The sequence below is a fragment of the Taudactylus pleione genome, unplaced genomic scaffold, assembly GCF_031769625.1.
Source record: "Taudactylus pleione unplaced genomic scaffold, aTauple2 ptg000609l, whole genome shotgun sequence".
NCBI classification, from domain to species: domain Eukaryota; kingdom Metazoa; phylum Chordata; class Amphibia; order Anura; family Myobatrachidae; genus Taudactylus; species Taudactylus pleione.
In genome coordinates this window covers 15,471,581-15,488,170 of record NW_028285011.1, presented here as the reverse complement: position 1 = coordinate 15,488,170, position 16,590 = coordinate 15,471,581, and the positions used below count along the sequence as shown (strand labels likewise).

At 44.3% G+C, this 16,590-nt stretch overlaps 1 protein-coding gene across 4 annotated transcripts in view; it reads left to right on the top strand.

Annotated features, from left to right (window-relative positions):
• DMD (dystrophin) overlaps window positions 1-16,590 on the top strand; it is a 2,214,077-nt gene that overhangs the window by 1,997,346 nt on the left and 200,141 nt on the right. The window lies entirely within an intron of this gene.

Below are 16,590 nucleotides of genomic sequence, written 5' to 3'. Positions count from 1 at the left end.
CCTCGTTGGTGAGGTCCTCTGCTCAGCTGCTGGTAGCCTAACGCTAACTGGAGGCTTAGCTACCATTTGCACATGCGCCATATTTCCAGGGTTTACTTCGGAAATATGGTGCCGGTAACACATTTCCAAAGAAATCACTGGAAACCGGTTTACAAATTTGATGCACATAACCTGAAACGGTGATGCCCCTGGAAATGGATACTAGATGTAATTTTACAGTCATGATCTAAAAGAGCAAATCAAAACATTTGCAATGTTGTTATTAACATGTTTTAAATCTCACAATCTCGTTTATATTACCATTTCTGACCCAGGACAGTTTTCTGGGCTAAGCCTGCATAATTTTTACTTGGTAACATTTCATTATCACAGTGATATGATCCTGGAACGGTGGGGACCCATCCCTCATTCTGTTGATGCCTTTCTGGTATTTAGTATACAAAGCAGACCTCCAATATAGGGGCTAGTATAAAGCAGATCTCAATACCTAACAAATACCATCTTGATTTATAATATGCTTTTTACTTCCTTTTCACTCCTAAACCCCGGGTCCGAACCGTGTTATTGAACATGGTTTCAACCTGTGTCACAGCTGCTCAAACCCCTTTTACACCGCACGTTGGACCTAGCTTTTAGGCATAAGCTGGACCGCACCTTTCAGACTGCAGTGTATCCGGGTTCGAAAACCCGGAGAACACACACCCCAGGCTGACCCTTTCACACCAAGCCAGGACCCGAGTTGCCCGGCAATATCCTGGGTGAGAAGCTCAGTGTGAAAGGGGTATTAATGGTAGGGAGAAGAACAACCAGAAGCTGTCATTTAGCCCAAGTCTGGTCTATAGCAGACTGCTCCTGGCAAGTTTACCTGCTCATCTGTCCATCAGAGTGGCAAAAGGAAACTGTTTGTACAGCTTCCTATCTACTATTTTTTTTAAAATGCATCTTAAAGCGTTTTTATGTATATAAACAGACCTTGCACTAGAAGTCCTTGTTTTTAGTGTAGCCATGCCCGTTTGTGATTTACTTATGTTTCATTGCTGTAGTAGGCACATGCTCAAGTGGGTATAAAATAATTGCAAGCATGGATTCTATTCAATTTATACCCAGATACATGCTTTTACTAATGTTGGAAGTCCTAGTAATAATATGATTTTTAGTGCCATTGGGTAAAGGGCTATAAATTAGTGTAATAGGGCAGCAGGCATCCTCTGGAATAAATATGTCATTTCTCTACCAATGTGTAGTTCCATGTCACTACTTCTTGAAATAGAAATCTCTGTATTCCTCTTTTCCACATTGTCATTATGGTGCAACCTGTTCCAGATTCAGAATCTCCATTCCCTTCATTGTCAAGAACATAATCTACCATCCATAGAAGACGAGTATCAAAACAACTGTTGGGAAATAATGGTATGAGAATCCACACGTATATCAATTATAGACAGTGAAGTTTACAGCTTCATACACAAAAAAGTCTGAATTGAAATACCTTCAATGTCATTTTCTTCTGGGCTACATTCCAAGTTTCTTATTTCCACAATTTTTTGTCCTTTAAATCAGTTGTCAAATGAGATCATTTTTGTAATTTAGTAGCACAGCTTCACCCTCTCCAACAGAGAGATCAGAGACGACCTACTGTATAAATCAGAATGAAAGAGACCCAACAACCGTCTCAGCTTTTTTATAGCATCGACGAGGTGTTTACATCTATCATATACTATATCTCGTGACTGTAATGAATATTTTTCCCAGGTGTGTGATTCTATTTAAATTTTTCTTTCTGCAATGGGTATTATTTGTACTTCCCTCCCATGCATTTTAAATTAAGATGTAAAGGAACTTACATTAGTATCATTTTGGTCTTTAATAGGAGAGATTATTCTACAATTGAGCTCTCGCTCCATATATTAAAAGTTGTGTGGGAACACATATTGATTCTGGAGTGCTAATTATGTTTTCCTTTATGTGACAGAAGGGCATTGCTTACAGTACGTATGAATTACTTATTATCGTACAGCATGTGCTGTTTTGCTAATTCAATATTTTCAATTGTTTAAGGGATTTTTGTCTTAGGTTTACTAACACTTTAACCTCACTTTCCTAAACCTAAAATGATACGATATTGGCTACTAACCATGCAAATACAATGCAATATTCTGCACTATAATAATTACATTCCAAAGTAGCTGTATGAGAATCCCTACTTCCCTACTCTCTTAAACTTCCAGTAGAACCACCCCAGCACATCCCACCCACTAGTGAAGGTGTGGGGCTTGATCAAAGCCAGATTATCCATTATGCAACCATGGCTCTTGCGTAGGGCCAGATTACACTATACTATGACAAACAGAGGGTAGAAGGGGCCCCATAACAATCTTGCCTAGGACCCATAGGATCTTAATCAGGCTTTGACATTGATTATGCCAGTTGTGGAGAATTTCATTATTCATCATGGCTTCGTCCCCTGCTGTGCGATGATGTAGATTGCACCACCACACCCTCTGCACGTAGCAAGGAAGTTTAAAATGTAAATAGTCACCTACACACTCCATTAAGTACAATTTAAGCCCCTCCTACATTTTAGAATAGTAAAGTTTATTCCTGAAAATGCAACACATGCTGGTCCTGCACTGCTAATGCCATTTACACTATATTTAGGCAAACGCACTTGGTTTTAGTTTTTCCATATTTTACTCAGCAAAATGGCATGCATTTCTTGGTGGCATGTCTATGGGATGGGACACAGCCTGGGCAGCTCCATCGGCTGCAGGGTGACTGCATAGAGTGTCCCTCTGATGCTCTGGCCGGCTGTGCTACTGCTGCGAGGTGCCGTTCCAGACACCTTGCAAGCCACATGCAGGTGCTGTGAGGCAGCGATGATGCTGCACTTAGGGCCCTGCATTCTGAGTGGCAGTACCTCTCGCACACCCCTAGTTATGGCCCTGATTCCAGGTGCCCCAGTAGGATGGACTTTTACATTACATTCTCACTCTTTTTTATTTTGATTAGGTGATAAAATAAGCACATTTGCTGACATAAGTAAACACTGCACATATTTTGCACTTTTGTGAACTAACAAGTATATCTGATGCATGTCAGAAAGTTGAGACTGCAGTCTGTTGAGCTGCTGTGACATCACTAAAAATAATTTTCTAATTTATACAGTCCATTCCTGCAGCATCTGCATGTCTGGCAGCTACTTTATGACTATTCAATTAAAGAGGTGAAATACAGATAGGTGTACATAACTTAATTAGCTAAGTTTCACCATGTCAGTTATTTTATGTACATAATTCAGCTCCATAATGCACAGCCTTTATATCTTCTTGACATACTATATAAATTGTGCCTTGAAATTGGCTCTTTTGTGGTGTCTGACAGCCCCCTTGGTTTTCATTAGAGGACACACAAGGGGCGCTTTGATGCAAGCCGTTATTTACCGTAATGTTGTTCTAGAGCAGAGTAAATACACAAGTACGGTATATTTAAAAATGTAAGACACTTGAAAAGGATAACACTTACCTTCTTGCCTTCTTGGAATTACCAGCATAATCATGATCTGATTTTCCAGAATGGCACATCGCGTCCACCGGCATTGCAAGTTTTGCACGCAAATAGCCGATATATGCGCAGCCGGCCATTTTTGTAAAGGAATTTTTTTAGTGTCTTATGTTCAATAACTTGACTAGTTTCTTGAAGCACACCAAGATCATCCCTCTTCCAGGTTTAGTTCCCTACTTTATTGCGGCACAATGGCGTCCAGATCAAACCAGGATAAAATTGTGGGCTTGATTTCGAGCTGGACGCATAGGCGATTACGCATGCAGATTGAGCGATTGTTTACCACTGCGCATGTGTATAAGCCACATTGCGCGTACGCAGCAATCGCATTGCGACTATGGACGCACAGAGGAATCCATCTCAGAGTGAGTGACAGGTTGTCAGCGTTTGGGGGGTGGTCTGAAAAAACGCAGGCATGTCTGTCTGTTTGAGCGCCGTTTCATGGGCGTGCATAAATTAGCCACTGCGATTGCATATGCAGCTCTGTGTATCAGAAGAGCTCCCAAGACTGCGGCAAGTCAGACTGGACGCAAGGGCAAGATGGCTGCTCGATGTGCATCGATGTTACTGATATTTACGCAAGTAAGCAACGTTGTACGCATATGAGAAGGCAGCAGTGGGCGTCCTTATGCTCGGGCAAGCTTTGCAACCATTAGCATATTATCTCATCTGCAATGTGTATGAAATCGCAGCTGTGATTGCATTAGCGTGTGTCTCTCAATCAGGCCCTCTGTCCACAATGTAGCTTGTATCAAAGAGAATTTAAAAGGAAAGTGCAATGGGGTACCTTGGGCCGTCCAGCAAGCTCCAGGACAGTCTGTAATACTGTTTCTTGATGGTTACCCAGATCATAAGAATGACCTCCTCCTCTACACCTGAGTGATAGGGGGCACTTATGGTTGTATATTAGCATAACATAGTTATTTATACCTATACTATAATGGTACATTGTTTTTATATCAGCAGAAATAGAATGCCATGTTTATATGTGCCATATATTTGCAAACCCTAAGCGAGTTTAAGAAAATTTTACTATTCTTAATTTATTAATTAAATTTTGACCGCCCAAGCACTAAAAAGCTGATGCATTGTTATACACTGGCTACTGCGTTAGAAAAAAAAACCCCTGCTCTAAAATATAATTCTTTCCAGCTTTTTTACAGTTTATTGAAATTAAAAACAAAGGGGTTGATGCAAAGTTGGTTGCAAAATGAGTGCAAATTACTCCAAACGACAGTTTACTCAAAAATGGCATATTTTCTCACATATGCAGAGCCGTACACATCTCAGGATACATCCATTCCTGCATGGCCAGCATATGAGCCAAGTCATCATCATCATGTATTTGCAATTATCCTATAGCCGACACACCCCGTTACCTTCCTCACACGCTCCCTGCCTGTCAATCACACTGCGAATAAAGACGTGCAGCGTGCAACTGCTGTAATGTGCCATGACACATGCTCAGTGTGAATCAGACGCATGCGCAGTGGCAAAAAAAAATTGCTTAATGTGCAAAAACATCTGCATTAGGCAGAATATCTGCGTAATTGTTGATCTTGGGGCCTGAATTAGCAAGGATCGCTGATGGGATCGCTAATGCGATCGCGCACGCAGTTCTGCTGCAAAAGTATGCTAATAATTATAATCACAAAGCACTCGCACGGACAACATGCAGACGCCCACTTCCGCACTCTCACATATGTAATACCTTGCAATCCTCTTCAAACATTGGAAACATTGAGTACCAACGACCCCTCACGCAGAATTACTGCAGCGCTGTCCTTGCCTATGAATTGCTAACCTCGCTGCACACAGTGAGAGCTCAGGCTGCGTATGCCATCGCAGTGGCTAATTTATGCACACCCCTGCAATGGCGTTTAAATGCACTGGAACCCCCCCCCCTCGTCACCACCTCAAAAGGGTACTTCCTTACAATCACTCTGCGATGGGTCTGCACACTCACTGCGTTCCCTCTCACAGTGAACCATTCACGCACACGCACTGCGATGCATACGTATGAGCAATACGCAACAATCGACCGCCTGCGTACGCTTTAGCAGTTGCAATCCTTGCTGAATCAGGCCCATAGCTCACAAATGCTGGACAGCTTTATTGTTACACTGCAATGTAGATTTGAGTTTTGAAACAACCCTCCCAAATCTAAATCTCTCTCCAAATTTTAAATTAGGGATGGTCATCAGTGTGGTTACCATCGATGGCAAAATAGCAAGTAGCCATCAATGGTTACCAACTATGCAATGGATGACCATTGCTGGTTTCACCAACTGATGGTCATCCATGTTTTTTGACTGACTAGCCCATGAGCCAATCAGAACCTAGCAGTGGGACTTTGCTGGTACCAGGGGCGGAGCTTAGACATTGATGGAGGGAAACCATCTGGTTTTCCCCCATTTATGGCAAAAGCATTCGACATTGGCCATAAACAATCAATGATTATGAATCATCGATGGTCATCCCTATTTTAAATCTAGCCTATCCACAGTGCAACACGGTTTTGACCAGGAGCAAAGTTTATTGATTTTTTTTTTGCTTTGCTCCCAACTCTGAATCCGCTCCATAATGTTTCCACTCTGCAACTGTATCCTGGCATCCATGAGCTTTCTGGGAATACACAGTGTGAAAATATGCCACACCAACTGATGTAATTCCCACACCGCATCAGCTTCAAAATGTGCATCAGTTTGGAATATGTATTATTTTAGATATTGTCACAGGCTTTTATCTGTTCATGGATATATTACACAGACTTTTATCCGTTTGATAAGAGAACGCTTTGAGGCAGAATCACGTTTCCTAATAAAGTCATGCTTAAGGCTGTTAAAATTCATGCAGTGTATGTGCAAATTACTGCGAGTCACACATAAGTTGTCATCTTCACTACAGTAGCAACTATTTCTGCTACCCTATACGCTGGTAGTATTTATGCATTAATTTAAAGTATTTATATTTATTTGTACAGAGTGGCAACTTTGGCAACTTGTTTAATAAGTTACTGACATTACTTTCAGAAATACTTTTAGAATCAATGCACATCATTTACAAAATGCAGTACAGATGTTTGTGTATCACAGCGGGGATTCATATATGTGTCTGTTATTTGCGTATATGTGTATATTATAAATATATATACTGTATATATTACCATGTCAACACACCAGGGTCCCAATGTCAACATTTACAATGACTACATTGACATTGTCAACATGCCGACAGTGAGAATGATGACAACACTATTTTACTCCAACCCTAAAGCTGGCCATACACTATACAATTATCTGTCAGATATCTGTCCAATCTGGCTGGTTGGAATGAAAACCTGGTAATGTATGGGAGCAAATTACAGTTGATCATATGGTTTTTAAACACTGAAAAAAGGACAAAAAAAATTGTTCAAATTGGTTACATTTGTGTGTGTTAACCAATTTGTCTGAACAACCATTTTTGGCTATTTTCCATTGTTTGTGAGCAAATGGACGACTGTCATTTGCTCCCATACATTACCAGGTTTTCATTCCAACCAGCCAGATTGGACAGATATCTGACAGAAAATTGTATAGTGGATGCCCAGCTTAACACTCACATTGTCATTTGAACGATTCCCATTTGAACATGTCTTTTTCTCAATGTCGGCAGGCGGTGTCAGCATGTTGCGTGCCGACATTCTGACCAAATATGTCAACATTCTGAACATTCGATGTGCGCGTGTGTATAATTATATATATATATATATATATATATATATATATATATAAAATGTATTTCCCACAGAACAGATGACTATAATATAAGGAATGACATGGTCCAAAATTGTAGAGTTCATATAGCTAGAAAGGGTCCTAGACACCGAGTGAAGTATGATCCCTGTTCTCCAGCCATTACTCACAGTAACAAGTTTATGGGAATTGCAGAACAGTAAAATCAGACTGATGAAGATAAAGCGCCAGTGTTAGATGTTGGTAGGCGTAGGTGACGGAAGAACAATGATTAGCTCTGCACAGTTTGAATTATCTTACTCACCCTTATCTTCTAACATTCCTAGATTAAAATGGTAACAAGCTGCCCGCAGTCCTGATCTAACAAGGTTATGCCTCAGTCTGCCCAAACATATAATTTTGTCACTTTCCTTTTGAACACCGCAAATTGTGATTCTCCCCTGAAAGAGCGCACTGTTGTAAAGGATTTGCTCACCGTCCTGTAGCACTGCCTCTGTGTGACTGGAAAGCAATGGGACCTGGCCAAAGAGTTTAAGAAAAAAATAGTATGTCAGCTGATCACTTGATACATCCACTTCTGGGTTGACTTCTTTTTAATCAGCCTAGAAGCAGCCTGTGCCAGGCACAAGGTGCCATCCACTTAATTTGAATGTATTTGTGCCATCCGGCTGTCTGCAGCTGAACACTGCATGACTGTGCTGAGGCCAATCGGAGTAGCAGGGCAATGTCCTCTGTCAGCTTCTCAGGTGCCAGGTGCACTTGGAAAATGAACATGTGGATACTCACAAGACAGTATATGGCAGGCAATTGGTCTGGCCTGACACTTGCAAGGGTAGTATTATACGGTAGACATACTGGGTGCAGCTGTAATATCTGTGAAGATGGGAAACATTGATCCACAGGAGACGGTTTCAAAATCCTAATTTAGAATTACAGCCAATTAGTTTGAGAGCCCTAAGCTTACTTTTCTGGCCTTATGGACATAGAAATAGGTGGTGTTAGGGCAGTGACATGCGGCGAGGTGAATGGCTGGGGAGGCACACATGGAGATGGGTCTGAGTGCTGGGAGCCTGTCTCACCCCCTACTCACTGTAACTCTCCCCTCACTACATTAAGCTTCAGTGTCCATGCAAACTGTGTCTGACTATACAGAAGCGAGGCTGAGTAAGGCTGAGTTGTTGCCGCCTCATCTCTCGTCTCCCTGCAGTCCCAGGGAGCTCCACAAAGCTGGTGAGGCTTAACAATAAAATGATTACAATACACAAAGAAGATGTTTCTTTGTATTATTTTAAGAATTTTGTATCAAATCTCAGGAGTATGATAGGGGAGGCTCTGCCTCCCCTGCCCACGCTCACTGCACGTCCGTGTCAGGGGTGGATTAGGATGGAAGACCAGCCCAGGAAAATTTCTGAAGCAGCCCTAAATGAGGGATGGAGGTGGAGTCTATGGAAGTGGCAGGGTCTGATGGCATATCTAGATGGGTTAGTTGGCATACAAGGGGTATGTAATGAGCATCTGGATGGCCTGATGGCATATAAGTGTTAAAAAGGGAGGCAGGGGAGGGTTTGCCAAGCTGAGACTTCGTCCCGGGTGACAGAAACTTAGCTTTACCCTTTGGTTTAGAGCCACTGATTGCTAAATAATACTAAGGAGGAGGAGATGATGGTGCAGGTAAGCAAAGAAAGAGTAAATGAGGGAAGAGGGCCTAGTTTGCGAGAGCTTACAGCAGTGTTTCCCAACTTCGGTCCTCAAGGCACACTAACAGTCCAGGTTTTAGTGATATCCATGATTGAGCACAGATGGTTAAATCAAAATAACTAAGGCACTAACTAAGACACCTGTGACCTGTGCTCAAGTATGGCTATCCTTAAAACCTGGACTGTTAGTGTGCCTTGAGGACTGTGGTTGGGAACCCCTGGCTTACAGTCTTTAGGGGAGGGGTTGTTGGACAGAGGTGATACAGAATGGAGAGTCACTTTGTAGGGACATAAATGGTGTGTTAGGATTGTACTAAAATCTTCACTAATAAAGCCAGAGATGGTGTAAGGCCTATGCCTCCTCCAATTTGTGAAAAATGCACTGCTTTGTGGTCAACATTGTAATTACCCAACTCTCCATTTTACTTACTCACAATGACACTGTCACTCAATGTTACTCAGCCCCCCTCCATATAATTATAATTGCTAACAAAGATAAGTTCACTTCACTGTTATATTGCCTCCTGCTATAAGTAGCTGCCCCTTCACAGACTACACAGGGGGCAATTGCCCTCCTTACACAGCCCCCCCTCACAGATTCCGCTGGTCCACACCTCACTTCCTCCCCCTCACAGATCGCACTGTCCCCCTCCCCACCTCTAGCAGTGCTCACTTGATATCCTTTGGGGAGGTGACGTCTCCTTTCCTCTCCAGCCAGCGGACTCCCCTGTCCTCGCCTCACAGGCTCTCACTGCACAATGGTGCACTTGCACAGTCCGCAGTCTACACCTGCAGCCTGCGCAGACAGTTAATGTGTTGTACACTGAGCTCGCGCAGGCTGACAGTCATTGTGCTGGGATGATTGGCTGCTAAGCGTGGCCATAACTGCTGGTGAGGTGAGAGAGAGGGTCAGGCCCTACGGGAAGTTGCCCGATCTCCCTGTGGCCGAATCCGCACCTGTGCGATATATTGTTGCTAAAATTATGTTTATAGTGGCTAGCAGACAGGCTTAAAAAAAATGTCAAATTGTAGTAGGTTGAAGAGAAAGTGAGAAACATAGGGCACGATTCAATTCAGCGCGATGTAAATAGCGCCGGGAGATAGCTCCCAGCGCTATTCAATTCATCGCGCTGTTAAGTCGGGGAAGGCTCGTTATCGCGCTTTAAACAGGGTTTTTAGGCGCGATAACGGGCATTCCCCAACCTAACTTCCCGGCGCGAGGCTGTTTTCCCGGCGCTAAGGGCAGCCTCGCGCCGGGACTTTTGTCGGATTTCTTCTCTCATCCCCGGATGGATGAGAGAAGAAATCATTAGTCGGACGTCAGCGCGGTGTATTGAATAGCTCCGGGAGCTCACTCCCGGAGCTATTTACATCGCACTGAATAGAATCGAGCCCATAGAAGAGAACACTAAAAGGACAGACTGCAGCATGAGAAATGTGCTATTTACACTGTCAAGGATTTTCTTTTCAGCACATTTTTAACACTAACGATTATGCCAGCATGATCTGTTGCAATTCTTTGATGTTTAAATAGCTTTTTCTTCTTCTTTGGACTGATAGGTTTCTTTTATTTTTATTTCCCTATGGCAAGAGCACAGTACCATATGTGATATCACGGCAAGGCATTTTGTTCATCTACTGCTATACACAGTGGGGGTCATTCAGACCCCCTCGCGAGCGCAGGACACTTGCAAGCGGGTCGATGTTGCCCCACTGTGCATGCGCACGACGGAGGGAGCTCCGTCGTGCGCATGCGCGAGACCCGGATAGCGACGGGCTCTCCGTCGCTCCGGGTCTCGCACCAAAGGGGGCGTGCTGTCGATGTTGATTGACAGCATGCCCCCTTTGGTGGGCGTGCTGGGGGCGTGGCTGCCAGACTGAGGCGTTCCCATGGGAACGCCTACCGTCTGAAGCCGGCCCCACTGCCATCACTAGTGATGTCAGTGGGAGTGATTTTGGCTCTGATAGAGCCAAAATCACTCCAGGGCTTGCGGCAGCGAGACCCTACCGCAGGGTCTCCGTCGCAAGCCCGATGGTCGTGATGGTCTTGACCATCATCATGGACGCTCTCTATAGCTGTGGGTGGTCACCTACAGCTATGCGAGCGTCCAGGAGGACGCTCCATTTTCATGGAGGAGGGCCCTGATTCAGAGCGAGCGCTCTGGTCAGAGCGTTCGGCTCTGAATCAGGCCCAGTGCACACTATCCAGCACATTTGAAATAAGTGTACCCATCTTGCACAGACAAGTACAGGAAATGTATATAATGACAGTAGATGTATTCAGTGGGAACTATGCCCGGCCCATTGGCTACTCCACTAAACCAAGATGCCATAGCTCACGCATAGTGGCCTATATATATATATATATATATATATATATATACTGAATATATATATATATATATATATTGTGACACAGTCAGATTAGGAGGTCCCTCTCCTGAGTAGGGGACTCCTTCCTTACACACACACACAGCAGCAGGGAAGCAGCACACCAGTCTGGAAGCGAGTACAAGCTGGTCGGCGCCAGTCTTTATTGTACAATGTCAGAAATAACATAAAGAAAACATAAACATAAATCCTAGCCCTGTCGGGGCACTAACTTCACAGGTAGTTCCCTCACTACCAGAACCTGGCAGGGCCTAATGCCCTCGCCAGCAACAAAGCACAGCACAGTACTCACAGATAGGTTTTCCAAGTGTCTCTGAGCAAACTCCCTGTCTGCTCTCCCAGGTGAGACAATCAGCCCTAAACAAACTAGGCTTATATTGGCCACTCTCAGGTGGAAAACTAACAATCCTGTTACCAGGCTGCGAGAACCAAAACCTGGAGTGGCCGTGGGTGGAGCCCTCCCTCTCCTCTCACCCACAACCCCCAGGTCCCAAACCGGCTTTTCAAAAAGCCGAAACTCAAGCCTGCTACACTGCAGACTTTCTCCTGGGGGCTTAAAACACATAATGACAGGAATCTGGGACAAATGTACCTGCCACAGACCACTTTACCAGTGATCCTATCACAATATATATATATATTTATCAATTGATGGCACAACTATCTCCTCTAGCCCCAAAGTGCGCTGTATTGGAGTTATCCTGGACTCCTCCCTCTCCTTCAAACTACTTATCCAGAACCTCTCCGAGTCCTGTCGTTTCCATCTCAAAAATATTTCCAAGATTTAGACCCTTTCTCACCCAGGATGCTACTAAGACCCTAATACACTCACTGGTCATCTCCAGATTGGACTACTGTAACCTCCTCCTATCTGGCCTCCCCAACTCCCATCTCTCTCCTCTCCAGTCTGTCCTCAATGCTGCTGCTCAGCTCATCTTCCTCTCCAAATGCTCTACATCTGCCTCCCCTCTCCTACAAGCCCTCCACTGGCTCCCCTTCCCTTTTAGAACCCAATTCAAGGTTCTCACACTCATTCCTCTGCCATTTACATCTCTGACCTTATCTCCCTTCACTCTCCTGTCCGCTCACTTTGTTCAACAAATACACGCCGCATCACTTTCCAGCTGATAACCTCCACCCAATCCAACCTCTCAGATTTTGCCCGCGCTGTTCCCCACCTTTGGAACTCCCTCCTTCTCCCCATGAGACTCTCCACTTCTCTACAATATTTAAACGGTCTCTCAAGACCCACTACTTCCAGCTCTCATCCTAACTTGCTGCTACATCCTCCCTGTCTACCCCATTTGTGTTACACCTGTTTGTCTGCCCCTTTCCTTTAGAATATAAGTTCTTACGAGCAGGGCCCTCTACACTCTTGAGCTTCCCCTTACTTTACTTTCATCTGCTTCTTACTCCCCACTAGGGCACCCAACACTTGGTTGCTCACGCTCTGCTGCATTTCTGGGTGTTATGGTCGTAACATGTAATGTAGCAATGTATATTATCCATGTCCTTGTCCTAGATTGTATTGTACTGTAAGTTGCTGGTCAGCCTATTTGTTTATGTACTTTGTAAGGCACTGCGGAACACTTGTGGCGCCAACTAAATAAAGGATAATAATAATATATTACTCTATATCACTGCAAACAGTGGGCCCGATTAATTATGGATTGCTATGTGATCGCAGCTACGATTACGCATGCAGACGTGCTGCGAAAATATGCTAATGTTTGCAATCGCAAAGCCAGCATAGAGACGCCCACTACCACTTTCGTACATCCGTAAGGCCTCGCAGACCTGCATATACATCGGTACCATCGGGTAACACTGGACCCTCACGCACAATTACAACAGGTCTGACCTTACTCTGAAATTGCAACTGTCGTTGGACGCAGTGAGTACACAAGCTGCGTATGCCATCGCAGTGACTATGCACGTCCAGGAAATGGCGTTCAAAAGGACAGGCACTCCTGCGTTTCTACAACCACTCCCCCATCACCACCCCCAGACGCTGACGTCCCGTCCCTCTATCTGCGATGGCTTTGTATCCACATAAGTGATCGCAGTGCGATAGCAATGCTGACTCACGCACGCACACTGCGTTGCATGTGCTGTACGCACCATCGGCCAATCTGCTTACGCTGTTGCAGTTGCGATCCGTGATGAATCGGGACTAGTGACAGCTAAGCAGCAAGCTAACACTACCGCTTAGAAGACAGGTTCTCAAACTCGGCCCTCAGCACCCCAAAAAGTGCATGTTTTCCAGGTCTCCTCAAAGAATCACAAGTGAAATATATATCTCCACCTGTTGATCTTTTAAAATGCGTCAGTGAGTAATGAATACACTTGTGCACCTGCTGGGTGACCTGCAAAACGTGAACTGTCTGGGGTCCTGAGGACTGAGGGCCCGATTCAGACCTGCTCGCTAGTCCGCATTCGCACACAGCCTGCCGATGTTTGCAATCTGCGCATGCATATAAGTCGCAGTGCACGAACAAGTTATGCGATCGGGAAGCGTTTGTTCGCTGCAGATAGCCAGCTCGCTAGAGTGAGTGACAGGACAAGCCGTTTATAGGTGTTGACAGGGGATGGTCGATGGTAACGGGGGTGTGGTGGTGCGCACGCAGGCGCGTCTGAGCGTCTTAACGCCATTTAAGAAGCATGCGTAATTAAGGCGCAGCGTCATAGTACATGTCACATGGTTGTTTTACACACTGACGCACTCGCAGTGCTTGCGGCAGAGTATGGCCAGCCACAAGTGCTGCGTACGCTTCCGATGGTACTCGATGTTACCGATTGTTACATACGCTTCCTGGAGATGGATTTGGGAAAGTGGGCGTCTTAAGACAGGTTGGTGGGCATCTAAATACACACCGCGATCGCTCGCCAAGACATATTGGGCGTGCTAATGCCTATCCGTGCGATCGCAGGATTTGCATACTTTGGCTGCATGCGAACGCATCTAGCAAGCGGGTCTGAATCAAGCCCTGAGTTTGAGACCCACTGACTTAGAGTGTTACATGTCTCCAAAGCCTCTCCATTCTAGCATGGTATTTTCATCCCTGCCAATGTTATACAAAAACAGTGTATAGTGGGCAAGAGACAGTTATGCACAGGGGGATGTAGTTGGCATCCCGGCGTGCAGGATGCCGTCGGTCTGAATACCGGCGCCGAAATCCTGACAGGCCGGGATCCCGGCACCAGTATCCCGACCGCCGGCATCCCGAAGGTAAGTATCAGGGTGTTAGGGGGAGGTTAGGGTTAGGTAGCGGGGTTAGGCACTAGGGGGAGCATTAAGGTTAGGCACCGGGTAGGGAGTGTTAGGATTAGGGTGCGGGGAGGGGGAGTTTAGGGTTAGGCACTGGGGAGAGGGAGGGTTTGTCTGTGGTGTATGGTTGTCAAAGTTACTGAGAACTTTCTGAAAATGTCCTGATGGTTAGCCTGATGAATATATCATTACGTATAAAAATGTGTCCAAAATTTGAAGCAATGGATTTCCAACAACAAAGGCTCCAAATCTCTATTGTTTTACAGCATTGTCAGCTTTAGTACATCCTGCCCAATGTGAGCTATTTTGCCTTTGGGACGTACATGGGGCCCTTGCATATGTTGCTATGTGGCCCATATATTACTAGTTATGCCCTTGGCTGACGGTAACCCTTTTGCAGATAGGGAGACGTTCTAACACAACCAGTTTTAATGGAGAAAGTTCTTATCTGTGACTAATAAATAGATCCTAAAGACTTTTCCAAACAGACATCAGTAAGAATACACAAAATCTGCTATGACTTCTCCCATTCATATTTTTTACTCTGATTTGGTGTATATACCTTCCTAATAATGTAGTATGTAAGATAAGGAGTGTGAAGTCTTTCCTGTATCTGTACATAAATCCAAGGATGAAGACCTTTGTAGAATTTGCAGTCACATGACTTCGAAATCCTTTTTATCAAAGGGAGAAAACCCCTAAATGCTGCGAAAATTGTTGTTTTTGCAGGATTTATGGGGCGCTGAGTTTTTTAAGCTCCGTCGAATGCTTAAATAATCTCTCCGTAACTAAGATAGTGGGAACTGCAGGGGTTCTCCTGCGATACCTTCCTCTGAAGCTATTTGAAACATATTTAAGAAGTGACAACAAGAGAGTTTCTCTGGCACTGAGAAGGGTACTTCATAGATCAAAACATCATTGTGACACTTCCGCTATGCAAAACTAGTCCCTTACTATTCATAAATCGGAGCCGAGCAATATAGGACTGTTAAAGGTAGTGTCAGCACTTAAGATACCAGTGGTCAAACATCCTCTTATCCAAGGATGTAATATGGGCTTCAATTGGCAAATAAGGGATGACCCAACAAAAACTTATAATCAAATGATTTATTAGTTAGATTAATGGCATCATAATACAATTCACTATTGTCATGGGTAAACGAAATTTACAAAAAACCCCCAAAAACATTTTCACTTTTGTAGACAACAAGTTTGAGCAGAAGCTCCCAAATGCGGTCCTCAAGGCTCCCCAGCAGTGCAGGTTTTAGAGATATCCATGGTTGAGCACAGATGTCTTAATTAGTACCTCAGTCAGTTTGATTTAACCACCTTGGCTCAAACATGGATATCTCTAAAACCTGAACTGTTGGGAAGCCTTGAGGACTACGTTTGGGAACCTCTGGGTTTGAGACTTTGAGGAATAATTAAAATTACTAATATTTTAAAAACACAGTATCACAAGTAAGTATTGGAGTTAGGGGGAGGGTTAGGATCAGGCTGCAGATGGGAGGGGTAGGGTTAGGCTGCGTGGGGAGTAAAGGTTAGGATTAGGCTGCCGGTGGGGGAGGGTTAGGATTAGGCTGCCGGTGGGGAAGGGTTAGGTTCAGTGGTAGGGTACTTACCGGCAGGTGTCTGTATCCTAACCGTGTCGCAATGCCGGCGTCAGGATCCTGTTCGCCGGCATCCCGTACTGCTGGCTGTCCTCTTATGCTATAGCCACTGCAGAATGGCAATAACAATAGTGGTAAAAGAAAAAAAATGCTTTATTATCTTTCTAAACAAAGCATTTATTGTAGTAAGTATATCTGCTGCTTATCTGACATTGCTTATTGCTGCATACTTACCAGAACTAATTAATTACATATAAAAGTATATATTGGGCATCATGATTACAAAATATTGAATTATTGAATCATACACACAATTTTGTCCTGCA